The sequence below is a fragment of the Patagioenas fasciata genome, chromosome Z, assembly GCF_037038585.1.
Source record: "Patagioenas fasciata isolate bPatFas1 chromosome Z, bPatFas1.hap1, whole genome shotgun sequence".
NCBI classification, from domain to species: domain Eukaryota; kingdom Metazoa; phylum Chordata; class Aves; order Columbiformes; family Columbidae; genus Patagioenas; species Patagioenas fasciata.
In genome coordinates, this window is record NC_092560.1 from 47,002,491 (window position 1) to 47,018,904 (window position 16,414).

The 16,414-nt window shown below is 36.4% G+C and overlaps 1 protein-coding gene across 1 annotated transcript in view; it reads right to left on the reverse strand.

Annotated features, from left to right (window-relative positions):
- Positions 1 to 16,414, reverse strand: part of FBXL17 (F-box and leucine rich repeat protein 17) — a 380,831-nt gene that overhangs the window by 16,596 nt on the left and 347,821 nt on the right. The gene's annotated exons all lie outside the window — the stretch shown is intronic.

Genomic DNA, 16,414 nt, shown 5'->3' on the forward strand with positions numbered 1-16,414 from the left:
TCGCCGCCGGGGCCACGGGGCCGGGCCCGCATCGCGCCGTTCGGAAGCGCCCCGACTCCCCCCAGCGGCGTAGGCCCACCGTGCAGGGGCGGGGGCGCTTGCAGCCCGCCGCGGGCAGAGCGGGCCGGGCACCCGCGGCCCTCGCCTCGGGGCGTCGTTCTCGTGGGGCCGGGGGACTCTTCCATTCTCTCTTCCTTCCTTCTGGTGTGGTTTTTCCCAGCGTGGAGAGAGGTTCCAGGTTAATCTTCGCTGGCCGCACCACCTAATTTGTCCGGGCGTTAGCGGGAGTGCGGTGGGATTTCTGCTCCTTGCCTTTACCTCGAAAGCGATTGAAGCAAGGGGGCACAGACTGAAGTTAAGAATAAACACTCAAATCGCTTGATTTTTTTTTTTCTTTCTTTGAGGATCTGTACGATTTTCGAATCTTAATTATCAAAGGCCTAAAGACTTGCCTAAATTTTCTCTCCCTGTGGTTTTGGGCATCCTTGGTTTTATTACATTTAAGTTTGTAAATTAGTCTTCGTAGGATATGAAGTACATCAGCTGAATAACCCAGGTATAACAGGCACCATAAACACAAACTTTTTTCATTCCTTGTCATTAAAAAAACCTCAGCATTTCCCATTTTTTCCTGTCTTTGAATAGGAATGGGCATATCCAATGTTTCCTATTTTTTTCTTTTTTTTTTTTTTTACCTTCAGCACAGACAGATACATGGAAATCACTGCCATTACAGGAATCAGAATCAATAACACTCTTGGGGCTTTTTTTTTCAAAAATCTCCTCACACACGTTTGTAAGGAAAGCTGCATGATTTTTTTTCTCTTTGTTTATGCCTTGTGAGAAGCATCACAGAGAAAGAGTGAGGGGTTGGTGTGTATAACTTATAACACCTTTTAACAGCAGAGTCAGAGCTCAACCTAGTGTATAAAATGCCCTTGCAAGGACCATAGTATTTGGTTTTTCTTTAACGCACACACAAAACTGTGAAAAGAAGTCGAATTATTAATAAATGGAAAAAAATACTAACTATAGCGGTAAGCTATCTCTTTTTCTTTGCTTTACTTAGCAAGCAAGTTGTAGGTGACTGTATCTTATTATTTTATAAACAATACAAAGACATAAATCCTTTGGACTCAGTGTAACAAGTAATTAATTATCTAACTAGAAAAAACAATAGTTTAATGAACAGAAAGTGAGACTTTTGTTACATCATAACCAATTCCTATGAACTCATCAAATACCTAATACCCAGAAGCATGCCAGCTTCTAGTCCAGTCTCTATTTTGGTGATTACATTATTAAACATTTATTGATATCATAGTTGTAATCTTCTTCTGTATACCAGTGGCCTCTGGCCTTCATTTGGTAGAAAGGTAGAGACTGTTAAGAAGTGATTCAACATCAGTTACACTGTTTTGAATACAGTGTTCAGAATAAAGAGTATGTATGCACAGTAAGCATCTGAAACTGGCTCTGACAAGCCTCTTTAGCAGGCCCTGGATCTCCAGGTTTACAGCATAAATGAGTCTTCAAAATACACTGTACTTTCTTGGTAGTTGCACAGAATTGCAGTGTATTGATATGCTGTGCTACAGTTACTACACTCGTTGATCATGTACGTCAAAATAATTAAACTAAGCACAGCTTAAGACTCAGTTGAAGGGAAAAGTGATGTATCTGTAGATTTTTTTTCTTTGTTTATTTCCCTGCAAACACAGAGTATTTTTGTCGTTCTTCAGCAATACTTAGTATCTTAAACAGATACAAATTACTTCTAGCATTACAATGTACGTAGAACTGTTAAGGTAATTTAAATAATTTGCTTTACAATTCACAAATACTTTAGCACCCATGAAACAAAATAGCAGAGATATCTCTATACATTTTCCTATAGCTTGTGTGTGATATTTTTATCTTTTATAAATTTGAGTAGTGCTTCAGAAGCAAAACTAACTAGTAGGGTCCCGTCTAGCTTGTCCTGACATTAATGCCAGTGACTTCAAGTGAGTTAAACCAATCCCACTGTTTTTTTTTTCCTTTTGTTAAAATCTGGAGAATTAAGGAAATACATTTTTTGGAAAAAAATGGATGCATACTGCAAATCAGTAAAGAATATAGCTGCATTTCAAAATGTTTTTCTGAATTTTCTGAAAATGTGGTTTTTTAAACTGTGTGTCCATTTCAATAGAATTTGCTTAAAGGTATCTGTGCAGAGAAATAAATAATCCTCTGGTTGGTCTATGTTTAAATAATCTTTGATGTTTTGTTAAAAGAACTGTACAAAAATAGCGCCTTTTGTTTATCAGTGGCACCCCTAGAAATGTGTTTTTCAAGACCTGAGAGCATCATTCCTTCTTATAATTTTAAGCACTCTCTGTTCCCATAAATATCTTGCTGAAAAATGATTTAGAAGCAATCTCAGCTTCAGGTTTTGCAAATTACTAACTGAACAGAATGCTTAATTGCTACAAATTCTCTTGTCTTTTACTGTAATTTTTGATACTGTAAGCTGTCAAAGATTAATACAGAACAAAATCTTAGAGTAATTTCCATATGAGAGGAGTAGGTACCAAAGGCAGAAATAATAGTGTTAGAGAGAATCACTGAATTCCTTTTAGAGAGTGTATTCATCGTTTGAATGCAAATATTCTCAAGTAAGATAAATGTTTGCTTTCTAGATGATTTCTTCGATTTAAAGATATTTTTCCCTCTCAGATAAATTTACATATGAGAGACTATGTGTGTTTACTGCATACATAGATTTTTTTTTCCTCTTTTTCTCTGAGTTGAATAAATCATATTATGGAAGAGAACAGAATTAAATGGCTGTGGACAAACCTGACCCAGTATTTACTTGTGTGTATGACTATTTTCAGCTGGTTAGAACAGATGAATTAAATTATGATTCTTGGTATTCTTTTTATTAAACTGTCTGGCAACTCCCTCGCTTCTCTAACCCTCATTTTCCACTCTACCAGCCAGAGATAACATATATGCTTACTTTACTGTGATGTAATGAGGCTTGATAACTTCATGTTTTTAGATGTTTAAAGGAGTAACTTTGAGATTGTAAAAAAATGAAATACTGAAACAGAAAAAAAACTTAATGAATTCTAGGCAACATTTGGGGAAATACTATCCAGAGATATCTTTAGGCTTGTTATTGTGTCCAGAAATCTTAAATATTTCTTTTTGCATATGGTTCTTAAGAATTTGCTGGGTTTTTTAGTGAAAATTACCTATGGTTATCAACTTTGCTTCCATTTCAATTTGTCAGTTCAAAATCTGTGTGTCTGGCTGAGCAGTCAAAAGAGCTTCAGCTCACAAGATATGCACGACCTCTTCAGTACATAACTATTTGGATGTTAGCCTGGAAACCTCCGAAGTTTAATACTTTGAGGAAAACTTTGAGGAAAACAAAAAGAATGTCCTAGCTTCCTATTGACTTTTTTTTTTTTTTTTAAGTTTATGATTAAAAGAATTACAAGGGAGATTTTAAAAAACATAAATTAAGCAGGGTATTTATCTAGCCCCTGAGACAATAGAAAAAAATTCATTGAAGTTCAGTGTGATGTTTCCTCCGTGTATATAGGTAATAACAGATACAGTGTGTTGCCATTCAAGTTTGTGTTCATTTGTCTTTACAAACACTTCCGTTCATCTTTGCTAAATGTCTTAATTATGAGGAATTTGTTTGTTGACACACTCTAAAGAGCTCTAAATTTATAAGTCTATGTGAAGTTTAGTATTGTTGTTTTGAAAGCCCAAATAAAAGCATTTGTTTGTACCCAGTCAAGATCCTATGTACAGTTTCTGGGTTTACAAAAATTAAATCCCATTGCACTGATCTGTCATTAATATTGAGATAACAAGAATCACTGAAATAGCCCAGGGTTAAAGCCAAAGCAAGAAAAACCATGCCTCTAGAATAAATGTATACCTTTCCTTTTTGCCATCCACTCCAGTTCTTCCTTACACTCCAAATCAAATATATTAATTTAAAGATCTTTTAAAAAGACTTTAGGAACCTGTTATCAGTCTTAGTATATTACAGAGTCAGTATTCTACAAAACCTCCAATTTTAGTATTATCACTGTAGAAACAAATACTTAGAGATTGTAGGTGCAAGAAAGAATAAATATTGGCAATGAAGATTAAATACTATGCTGTAATAATAAAGTATCAGGCAAAAAATAGCAATCAGATACAGTGGACAGCATGAATATGACTATCCCAAAGATTCCTGTTCACTCTTGCAAAAAGCTCTCTATTGAGTAGATACACATTACAGATTGCGTTACATGAGCAGGCTCTCATTTCAGCATCTGTGCATCTCCTATGATGACACGGCAGGATTGAAACCAGTTAAAGTAAATAATAATCCAGTTTGACCTTGTGATATTTTTAAACAATATTTTGTGTTGCTTGCTGTTCAAATGCCCATGCCAAGACTGTATTTTGCCAGAGTTCTCTTAATGAAAGTTAGCTTTTCAGGACACTTTCTCTGCACTGAGTAACTGCAGCTGGTGGTCTAGAACACCAGTGTTTTCTTAAGAACTCTGTTTTTAAGTAGTCTTCAAAACAGAAAGAAGGAGATGAAAAAAACAACAGTCAAACAGGGAAAGGGGGAAAAGAAAAAAAAAAAGAGAGAGACCTGCTGCTAAAACTGAATACTGAATTCAGAATAACATATGACAAGAAATGGGTGTTTGCAGGTATATATGGTTCATTATTTTGTAGCAATACATTCATTAGTGGACAAATAATTGATCTTGTTTATGGGCTTGCTGTCTTTTGCTTGTGCCTTGTTAAGTCTTGTTGCATGGGATGGACAGCTAGCATGCTTTTTTTCTGTCTGTGTTCAGATAAATGGAAAAAAAGAGTCAGAAAATCAAGGCAAAAGTGGACTACTGTTATCATCTGGAAACACGATGAAAACTGTGTATCTGATTGCTTTCACAACCTATCTAGTAAACATGATTATTAATTTTTATTATTAATAATGTACTTTACAAGAGAAAAAAAAAAATCCTAAGATACCCTTTAACACTTTTCAGAATTTAATCAACATTCAGGACCATTTTCAATTTAAGTTTGCAAAACTGCAACCATTATTCTTGCTGCCCATTTCACATATGAATCATAAACAATAAAATTGTAAACAGTTTTATCTGTTGCAAAACTGGTGCTTGCTTGTGCATATCTTCCAATGCATAGCAAAGTCTTAGACTTTGACACCATTCCTTCCTCACACATCACCACCCGTCAGCTAACATTACTCACATTAGTGAAAATAAACCAGCGGGGGGGAAAAAAAAAAAAAAAGTTAGAAAAACAAAGAGCTACGAAGTAGTTTATTACAGATCACGCTACAACTCTGCTCTGTTAGAACTGGAGGCACTTACCCTGATACGGAGCACTAGTAACAGATCGAGTGTTAAAGTCTAAAGACAGCTCTGAGAAGTTTGTATGCAAAGCTACCTAAATGGCCCAAGATAGTCCTTCCATTTAGGAAACTTAAGAGCTCCTTGCTAATGCAAGCTTTGTGTGCATTACACGGAGAGCCATTTGCAAATGAGCTGCTTTCTTCACAGAAGCAAGAGACCTACCTGACAGTGAGTTGCTATGTGCCACAGATGGCACGTGGGCTATGCAGATGGTGGTCTTCAAAATGGCTGTCAGCACGGCATAAAGGTTACCTCAGTGGATGTAGGGTGTAGCTTCTCACCAGTGCTGTTTACTTTGTCGAGCAACAGTTCCACTGGTACTGCAGCAATGGAACAAGGTCCTTAGCATTGTGGAGAAAATCTTATCTGTTTAAAAGAACAAATAGAAACAAGATATATATATTGTTGCAATAAATTAGCAAGCAAATTCTGGACAAGTCTGTGTGCAGCTGTGCACCTGGGAAGGTCTGAGTTGGATGAAAGAAATCAGCTGTTCTAGTGATTAAATGCTGAACATGCGTTTACTTTGTGTAATGTCGAAGATAGTTGCAGTTTCTTTAGCTATAGTGTTTGTACTACAACAGTGTTTTTAATGAAAAAAACATTTCTTAGAATGATGTGACTAAGAGAAAATCCACCCTTTCATTTAAAAAATACATTTCTGCATAATTTGCACAGTAGAGTTTGAAGAGTGAACCCAAAGTGTTTTTTAATTTTCAGATCTCTGATTCTATAGCTGGGTACCTGGCATTTGCAGTCCTGTGTTTGTGTAAATTCCGTTACACAATAGAAAGAAGAGATCTAGCAAAGACATTTTGGAAAACAACTGAACCACAGCTTTCAAGACAGCAATGTAAGAGAAGGGACTAGTAGAACATTTTCTTAACCCTCTTTATTTCTAAACCTGAGAAGACCACTAACATAGCAGTTCTGTTGTAGATTTCATATGCATCCTTCTCCGTTGCACACAGCATACCAAGTTTCACTGACTCTTGAATTCTGATGGATTACACACAGCCAGACAAGAACAAGGCAAAATTAGCTGCCATGTGTGATCTATGTCAACAAAATAGACATCAGCTTGATAAATGCCAGTCTGATAATTGTCGTGGAAAGCCAGAAGTAGAAAAGAAATAAGGTTAATTTCTTTTAAGTCTGCTTAGGAAGACTTTGATTATAGTCTGATGGTCAGTGAAACTGCTGTGAATATACTGGAGAATGAATTTATGAAAACATAGCGAAAGTTTGAATGACATAGTCTGCTTTGAACCACTTCTAAGATATTATGATTCTCCTTATCCTCAGCTGTGACATAGCCTTGCAAATTGTTGTACCATTAGAGAAGAAAATACAAGAATTTTATTTTCTTAGATTATAATGTCAAAAACTTAGATGAGAGGAAGTACTCTTTTGGCACTCATGATCCCTCTTGTTTCATTATGATTTTTTTAACATGTTCCATTGCAGCTTAGCTTAACTTTGCACTGCTTAATGAAAATTGTTCATGAAAATATTACTTCTTGAAATTGAAGTTACAGAAGACTTATACAGTTAAGAAATTAATTTCACATATTTTTGGCAATCGTTTGCTTTTACTGTCCTTCATTTGGGACCTTTGCCATACGTACTTTAAATACATGCATCTTATATTTGACATTGGAAAGGTGTTCTCAGAACTAATTATATCCAACTTCCATTTCAAAGTGAAGAAACCAGAGGAGATCATGCAATCCAGCTAACCGATACCTAAAGAACAGTTCTGAAATGTAAGTCTATCTTACAGTTATGAAGGGAAAATACCGAAGTTAAGAACTGAGCAATAATTGATAAATCCTAAAAGGGTAGAAATATGATCATTAAAAAAATCCATAAGATTTGTTAATTAGAAGGGATTATTAATATCTTGTAAAATGCACTATATATTCTTTCTTTCTTACAGCATTTAGCATTTCTGCATAAACAAAAGAGAAAAAATAGTTACAGTTTTATACTTCTGAATTCCTTTGTCAACAGGCATATGGCAGAAACAGAATGGAAAATCGTGTTACTGTAGAGGCTGCTGATGAAATCAACAGATCTGCTATCATTTACGACGGAAAAAAGGTTTTCATTTTGAGTGACAATTGATTTTTTCTGCTGTGCAAATGTCACTACTTCTTCTCTGAGCAAAGAGATAGGAGTAACAATTAATTTTGTGTAACTATTAAACCTTACTTCAGAAAGGAAACAAAGGCGGGGGGGGGGAGGAAAAAAAAAACCAAAAAACAACTGGACAAATCAAACCAGAATGTGACGTTCAATGCCTGAGGTCAACCATCACAGTGGGACTTTTTATTACTAAGTTACATAGGTTTTCACCAGTTTGACTTTTCTTTAACATGTATTAGAACATCAGAACTTTATCAGAAGGAATTTGCCATGTAATTTATTGCCACATCTTTCCATTTAACAGATCCCTGAGGTTAAATTCCACATTTGTCTGCATGACCTATTAAGTAGCAGAATGGATATTCTTTATTCAAGCAGTGCACCGCTAACATTGCAACTGCTGTAATAGCAGTGCTCGGTTAAACTTCTTGCTTCTGGAAGCCACTGAGTGAGACTGTCACACACTGAGCATACTCATTTCTCATTATCTTCAGTGCAGTAAAGGATGCCCAAAGTTGTACGGGACTGAATTCAACAGGACTAAGCCTACTGCACCTAAATCTTCCATGAGAAGAAAATCAATGTGTCATTAGAAAACATAAATGATTGTGCCCAGAATCCATGCAAATTGTCAGAAAAAGTAGCTTGCAAGTCACTTATAAGAAAAGCTATAACAACACACTTAACAGAGTCCTGCCAATATCATGCAGACCTGCCACAGCAGGGTTTACTTGCATGGCTTGTATCTATAAGATACCGCATAGACTTTAGGACTTAAGGGATTCTCATATATGTAATGTAGATGTAAATATGTAGTAGTCAAGAAATCAAGATTAATAAAGTGTATGATAAATTTTCATTAATAATTGAAAAGCTTTTGTGAAAAATCAAATATTCAACTGAGTTGAAATTCTACCTGCAAACTTATGCTTACCAACCAAAATACTGTGCATGGTAGATCAAGAAACTGTAGTATGTGGTATTTACTGTAACTAGGCAAAACAGCAAAGGATATAATTATAGAATGATAAATAACCCTATAGCATAAAACCTGATATGACTGTTTATATTAGTAGGCTAAATATGGAACTCTAAAGCTTTCTTGCAACAAAGTCCCTTTTTATACATATATAACTGGAAGAAAGCGTATTTTTTCTGAAAATCTTGAAAGGTTATAATCATGGTTTAAAATAAGTAACTCTCAATTTTTCCTTTGTGGTCATCAATTCCACTTCTCCAAAGAACCTCATAAACACAATGGGCCCAATGCCAAAACAAAAATTAAATGCTTGTGTGATCCCCAAAGGAAGACATACTTTAACTATGAAGTATTCTCTGAAGAAACCTTGTAAACCTTACATGAAAGCGAACAATCTAGAGTTTGTGGCATTCACATTTGTTGCTTTGACAGCACTGTTTATCAAAATAACTACATTTTTTTTTAAAAAAAGACTACTTAATTTTGACTATATTGCTTTTCTGTTGGAAAGGACCTATAAATAATAAGTTCACTAAGTTTTGGGCTTATTTTGCAGTTGATCTTGTTTGTTCCACAGCAGTCAGTTAATCCCTTCAAAGTTATCATCTACTCACCAGTTCATTATTTTCTCTAAGCATAGATGGAATATCTTAAACCTATTTGGAAGCATTTAAAAAGTAAAAAGGTTGGAAAACAACAGCACCCTGCATGTCAGCCCTATAGAGAACTAAAAAATCAGATGCTTTATTGCATTGTTTTCCCAAGATACTTCTGCTTTCCTTCTCCACTTTTCCTTATCTGCTGTGTTTATCTATTTAAGCATCTATTTAAGCAAGTTAGCTGAAAATCTATAGTTGGACTCATATTACTCTGGTGTTCTCTAGCATTTCTTTGCATTTGTTACTCATTTATAAGAGCTGGCTCTGATTCGGTAGCATGCATTTTAAGAGAAGTGGCAGTTTAACATCAAAGGATACAGAAGCAGTAAAGGTCTGAGACTTGCACAAAGTTTCCAAATACACAATATACTATTGTTTGTACCACATATGCATAACAATTGTTTGAAAGCATTCAGCCTTGCTTGCTAATAAGGTCTCAGTCATATGCATGGGCCTAAACCATTGGAGTTCTTTATTTGGTCTTCTCAGAAAGACAGAGGCAAAATTCCTCCTGGACTTCAGTGACATCTGGATTTCACTCACAAGGAGTAACTAATGTAACAGAACCAAAGAGTTATGTCTGCAATTTGCAACTAAATAGTGTTAAATATCAGAATATTGTGCCAGAACTCCTATCATAATCGTGTTTTATTTGCAGATAACAGGGAGGGGGGAAAGTATATAGTTTAACAGATTCCAGAAGCATGCAAATTTCACTCCAAAGTCTGAAAGAAAATTCTCTGATTTGTTGCATTCTGCAGGTATGAAGATAAATCTTGCTTAGTCAAGGACTGTGCAGGAGAATATATGGAAAATATAGTTGGTTATGAACAAAGGAAAACGTATGAGGCTGAATGTGAGTTGGAATGTAATAATTAATTACATTCAGTCTTATAGTAGCATTTTTACTTGACATTATATGCAAACAGGAGGTCATTCAAGCAGGCATAGAAGTCATAACAATCTAGCAGTGATGAACTAGCCCATGGTTGTTCAAGCAGTAATGTGAAGCAAGGTTGCCTACAATAGCAAAGCATTGAATTCACGGTCTCAGTCCTAGGAGATACTTTCATTTGTTGTATTCTTGTGTTTCTAAGAGTCACCACTGGACACTCACAATACACCCTGAAGTATGAGTGGCCTCACAGGAACAAAAGTTATAATGTGTCATGTTTAGATACTCAGCAATTTTAATGTATTTTACAAAGGAAGGTAGAGCCTTTTTTGATGAGAGGTCTGAAACATTTGAGTTTGACGCTTTTCTAGGGGCATTTGCTACAAATTAGTAGCTGTGACTTTTCTTTAGGTCCCTGAATTTAGGGATGACTGTGCATTACAGATCACTGCTAGCTCAGCAGGTTGTTACCTACAAATACAACATTATGATCTTGTAGTTCTGAAAGCTACCATTCCTTTTTGTGTGCTTTCTTCAGCTGTTCTTGAATAGTCAACAGGAAAACATGCCCAATGGTAAAATCGTTTCTGTAGGAGCCACCTCATTAAGAAAGTAGAACTGTGGAACACTGCAGTACTAACTTCATTCTACAGCAGTACTCAAAACATACTTCTATTAGGAACTGCACTGGGACCAAGTTCCTCAATTTGGGAAGTATGTTGCAGAGAAAACACCATGAAAGGCATGCCTTAGAGCTTTCATTCCATTTTCACAAGTTCTCCATGGGCCAATTTAACAGGATGCTACAAACAAGAGGAAGGAATTCCTCCCCAGGCAAGCATAAGGGGAAAAATAAAATGTAATAGCAGTGAAAACTCTAATTTGGACTGAGAGTTTGGAGTGACACAAAGTGAAGAACTGAAGTCTGGAAGAGTTTTACTACCGATTTCAGTGAAATCAGAATTTTGCCCAGTTTAATGTAGCGTAATCCAGGCCAGGATTTATGAACACCCCGCACACTGATACCAAGCAGCACAAAGCTGTATTTAATCAGTTAGTGAGTGGAAAGTCAGAGCACGCTGTCAGTGGTGACTAGCTTCAATAAACAGTGCCTTTTAGAGTCTTCACAAATGTGTCCCACTATCTTTTTTAGACAAGAAAAAAGCACTATAACCTAAAGTTTATTGATATCATCAACTGGTTTTGGTTTTCTTAAATAAACTGTATTCTCTCACTGGTAACTTTTCACTAACCTCTCAGCTTCACATATCAGCACTCCAGTCCCTCATCTCCTCTGTTCAGGTCTGATTTTTTACCATTACAAATACTTAGTTAACGCCACCTGGCCACTCAGAAATGAAAAGATCAGCATTCTATCCAGTGTATAATAGTTTTCATGGTTATAAGACCACTCACAACCCAGATTTTCCAGCAGTCCAGATCTGATACTTGCATGTTGCACAACCTTTGACAAATCACTTAACCTCTCGGATCCACAGCTTACATATCTGCAAAGCAGATTTAGTAATAATTACCTACTTTTCACAAGTGTGGAGGGGATTAATTAGTAGTTTTTAAGCACTTAAATCCCTTGTATGAAAGGCACTAATCTAAAAAAATGAAACAGAATGGAACAAACTTTTAGGCTCAGAATTTTAAATGCCAGGAAGGACTATTGTAATAATTTGTTTGATCTTAAGTATTTGAGTCCCTATACATTCACTCCATTTAGCTATGTGATTGCTGAAGAGTCTCTCTTCTCAAATCATGTCTAGTCTTGGATATTAAAAGTTTGAGGGATGGACAATCCGATATCCCTGGACAGCTGTAACCTGGTGATACTAGAAAGTTAGTTGTTACGCAACTATATCAAATTTGCCAAGCTACAGCTTTTATCCCTTTTGATTTCATCTAGCCTTTGCTATGTATAAGTGCTCTGTTATCATCCTGTATCTTCTAGTTGATGCTTATGTTTCCCTGTGACTGTGCTGTGACTATGCTGTGGTCACACCCTGTGTTCTTCCCTGAGCTTTATGAGCATGTCTCTGATAAACTGGACCAACTGAGTGACTCTAGGAGCTCAATAATAACCTGCTTTCAGTGTTCCATTCATTTCTGTAGTTCTTCACAGAACAATTTCAGAATTTTCAGCATTTTTTGGTGTGGATACTAGAACTGAATGCAAATGGACTCAGCAAGCCACATAAAGCCAGCAGATCCTCTCACTTCTCACAGGTATTTCTCTACCTACAGCTCTGACTATTGCATTATTTGTATGAGTAAATTTGAATCAAATAAACAAAGAGGCTCATAAACCCTTGATTATTCACTCTAAAGAGAAGTGTGTTTTAAAGAAGACTTTCAGCCTATTGGTCTGTCAAAATCACCAACATTTCCTCTATTCTGTTGCTTGTGCATTAAATAAGAGTAGCATAAATGAATACTTTACAACATTTTAATACACTCAAGCATCATATGTAGGAATATCACAGGAGCAGCATGTGAAAATCTATGTGTTCCTTTATTGCAGGAATACTTTTAAAATTTTTGAAAGACTAAAGGTATGAGTCAGTAGCCTTTCTGTGTACCATATTTTTGTAGTTTTACATGCTTTAGCCCCTCTGTGATCCCCAAGCAATAACTGTATCTTGCAAGAATTTCTTCCACAGAATATTTTTTTTTCTTCTCCACAATTTTTACCTCTCCTCCTTTCTTGCTTTTTGCTTTCTTTCAAATTGACTAGAACAATCCTTAACAACTCTGTCTCCTTACTCTGTTCTTCTGGGACCTCCATCTTTATACTTAACTGAGCAATGAGTAAACTGCATTTTATTTGGTTCTTTTTATTCTGCATTAGTTAGATCACTGTAGCCTGAGTTTTCCACCTGAAAATATGTATATTTCCCACTTAATGACATAAACTATATTCCTGACTTTCTTTGTCCTGTTTTTAAGGTGATAGTAATGATACCAGTGACAAGAAAACCAAAGACTCCATTAGAAAGAAGAGTATTATAAGCATATACGGTAGATTTAAAATAAAGTACATGCTATAGAAAACAGACATTAACAACTTCCTCTGGTGTACTCCTTAGTGATTTTGCCAGTGGAGTTTCAAATGTCAAATGCTGAATCTTCACCTTCTCTTCAGGAGCTGTTCCATAATGTTGCAGATCTAACCATGAAGATTTTTATTGTGACATTCAAACTACATTTCCTCGTACTTTAATCTTATGTCATCCTTGCTAACTGTATCCATAAACAATTGCTCTCCCTTTGTGGGATTCACAATCTTGCAATGCATGTATTGGAATCTAATTAGAAAATGTTTCAAATTAGAAGTATGAAAATTAGTTTTGCATCTGTCTTATTGGACTAGGTTGATGTTCAAGTCCAATACTTTCTGACAAGGTTCTTTTAGATATTCCACACATGGAATTTTTTCCTATTTTAATGCCAAATTTATTTATTTTAAGATATTTGACATTACATGGGACATTGATTCAGCAGAGTGATACAGCAATACACTGAAATCACAACACAAAGCTAATAAAGTGATTGCAACATTCAATGGAATAACAATAAAAATGTGATTCCTGTTACCAACCTATAGGTGCTTACTATCACAGTGCTGGGCATCCCCAGTTGCTGGGAGGGAATTCATGGGTTGCAGCCAGCTCAAGCCTGCTGCACTCTTTAAAGTTTATTTTGTTGGTTACTCAGTTTTTATAGTCTATGTTGGGCTGAACCACTTGTACAGTTCCCCATGCCAGTCTGGCTAGTTTAGAAAGGCATTCACACCTTTTTTATTAACTCAGGGAAGGCCACTTTAACAAGCAGTTGATACACTCAACTGATAGAGCTGTTGATCTAAACCACCCTTATGTGCCCTTTGTGTTGGGGTAAGTTCAGCTTTCTTTACAACGGCTGTGGTCACACCCTGTGTTCTTCCCTGAGCTTCATAAGCATGTCTTTACCCATCTCTTCTGAGCCTTCTTCCGTTGTAGGGATTCGTTGGTCAGCTACAGTTGATGTGACCTGACCCATAGTGATTTTTCAGTTATTTCCACAGAGAGAGGAAAGCAATTATGTTAAGATACATGCACTTTAGCTAATGCACTAGTGAGGTCATCAGGAATGAAACCAGCAGGGATGGCAAAGGCTGTAATACACATATCACACCATTCTGAAGAAGCAAGTAGCATAATGAAAATACAGTTGCGATCTATATCTTAGACTAAGTACTTCTAGCAGTGAAGTAGGAATGGATTTGCCATCTGGGATTTTTTTATGCTTGTCCTTTCCTGATTTTTTTTTTTTTTTCCTAAGTGTCCCTGATGACACTCTCATGACAGAACACTGGACATGACAAACTTTTTGTCTAACCTGGTGCAGCTGTTCTTATGTTCTTAATGTAACAGAAACATCACCAGGATCACTAGCTAGCGTCAGTCAAGCTTGAGAAGTGTTTTAATCCAAAAATCTTGCGAAATAGATACAATCCTTAAATTGATTATGGTTGTTTTTCTTGAATTAACTTAAACAACAGAGATGAACAAACCAAGACTGATATGCTTAAAATCCAGCTAAGGTTTATTTTAACTCATTTCAGGCAAGTATCTCAAAGTACATACTGATCTAAGACTAGAATATTCCATTTGGAAGTACGCTTGACTCTGAATTATTCTAATAGCTTTACAAATGTATGAATAGGATAAATGAATTATTCCACTGAACTCTGACATCATACTGTTACTACATTTGGCTTGCAGACCTGAGCATAACATATACATGTAATGTCTGAGTGAATTAGTGGTACACAAAAACAACTAGACACAGTTGCTACCTCAGTGAGATTACAACCTTGTTACTAGAAATTATGTCAATATATATATTTCTGTACCTATATTCAAGTGAATCTATTCTAAAAAGCTGTATTCGTGGACACAGATTAAGTCACAGTTGAACACAAAAAAGCAGAACTCCTCACAAAGAAAAAGTGACCCTCCCTTTCCCCTGCTGCTTACCATCCTCCTCTTGTACCACAGTGTGTAGGTCCTCTCGAGTTCCCAGCTGTACACACCAGACATGGGAGTTAGATGGTATTTGATGGGTGAATAGTGTAACGACTCTTCAGGATCTAGACCATGTCACAAGTCTTTTCTTCTTCCCCCATCCTTCAGATGCAGTACAGTTTCAGAGAAGTGCGTCCCTTCATTCCTGCTCCTTCTCACACTCCTGCCTACAGGCTGCCCCTTTCTGGGGATTCATTACAAGATGAAACTTCCATTCTGAAGTGTCCTACTATTACTAGTTTCTTAAGAGTTGGAATACTCAGTGTAGACTCATGATGTTAATCAAACCGCAAACCCAATGAAAAGTAGTTTATCTGAAATGATAGAACCAGGACAAAAATTTCAAGTTTCTTCCAAATTAATGAGCTGTGCATGAAAACTAATTGTTCAGCATATTATAAGGCACCATCTGAGGGAAAGATAAGAAGATGAGCAAATGTTCAGTATGCATCATAACTAACATTTCATATTGTGCTGGTTTGACTGGAAATGAGCTTATTTTCTTCGTGCAGTTAGAAACCTTTCTCTTTAAATAGCTAGCACAGTCATTATTTGGACTTAGTTTGAGAACGAGAGACAACATCCCAGCACAGAGTTAATGTTTTTAGTTACTCTGGTCTGAGAGCCAAGGACATTCTGGGCACTCTGCCCACAGGTGTGAGGTGTCGAGGAAGGGGCACATGGATGGGCCAGAGCTTGACTGACATCCAGACTGATCAATAACAGTATTCCATTCCATTAGCATAACACTTCATATTTAAAGAGAGCCAGGATCTCCCACTCTCTCTATGTCACTCATGTTCTCCTTCACTCTTTTTGTTGCAGCCAGAGGAGTTCTGTTTGGGACATTTAGTTTGGCCTTTTGCCATTTTGCAGAGGCCTCTGGGCCTTTCCGCTTTTTTAATTTTTTTCTCTTTCTCCGAGATCAGCTGTTTGGGACCAGGTGCTGCTTCCTGGGACTGACTGCTCGGTGTGAACAGAGTTCATGAGGAATTGCCTTGAATATCTTTTATTTTTTATTCTATTTCTATTCTATAAATATATCTAGTAGTAGTGTATTAGTATTTTGCTATTTTATTGAACTGTGTTTATCTCAATCCAAGTTACTTCCTTCCCTTTCAATTCTCTCCCCTATTTAGAGGATGGGAAGCAGGGTGAGTGAGAGGCTATCATGGTTTTATTGCTAGCTTGGGTTAAACCATGACATA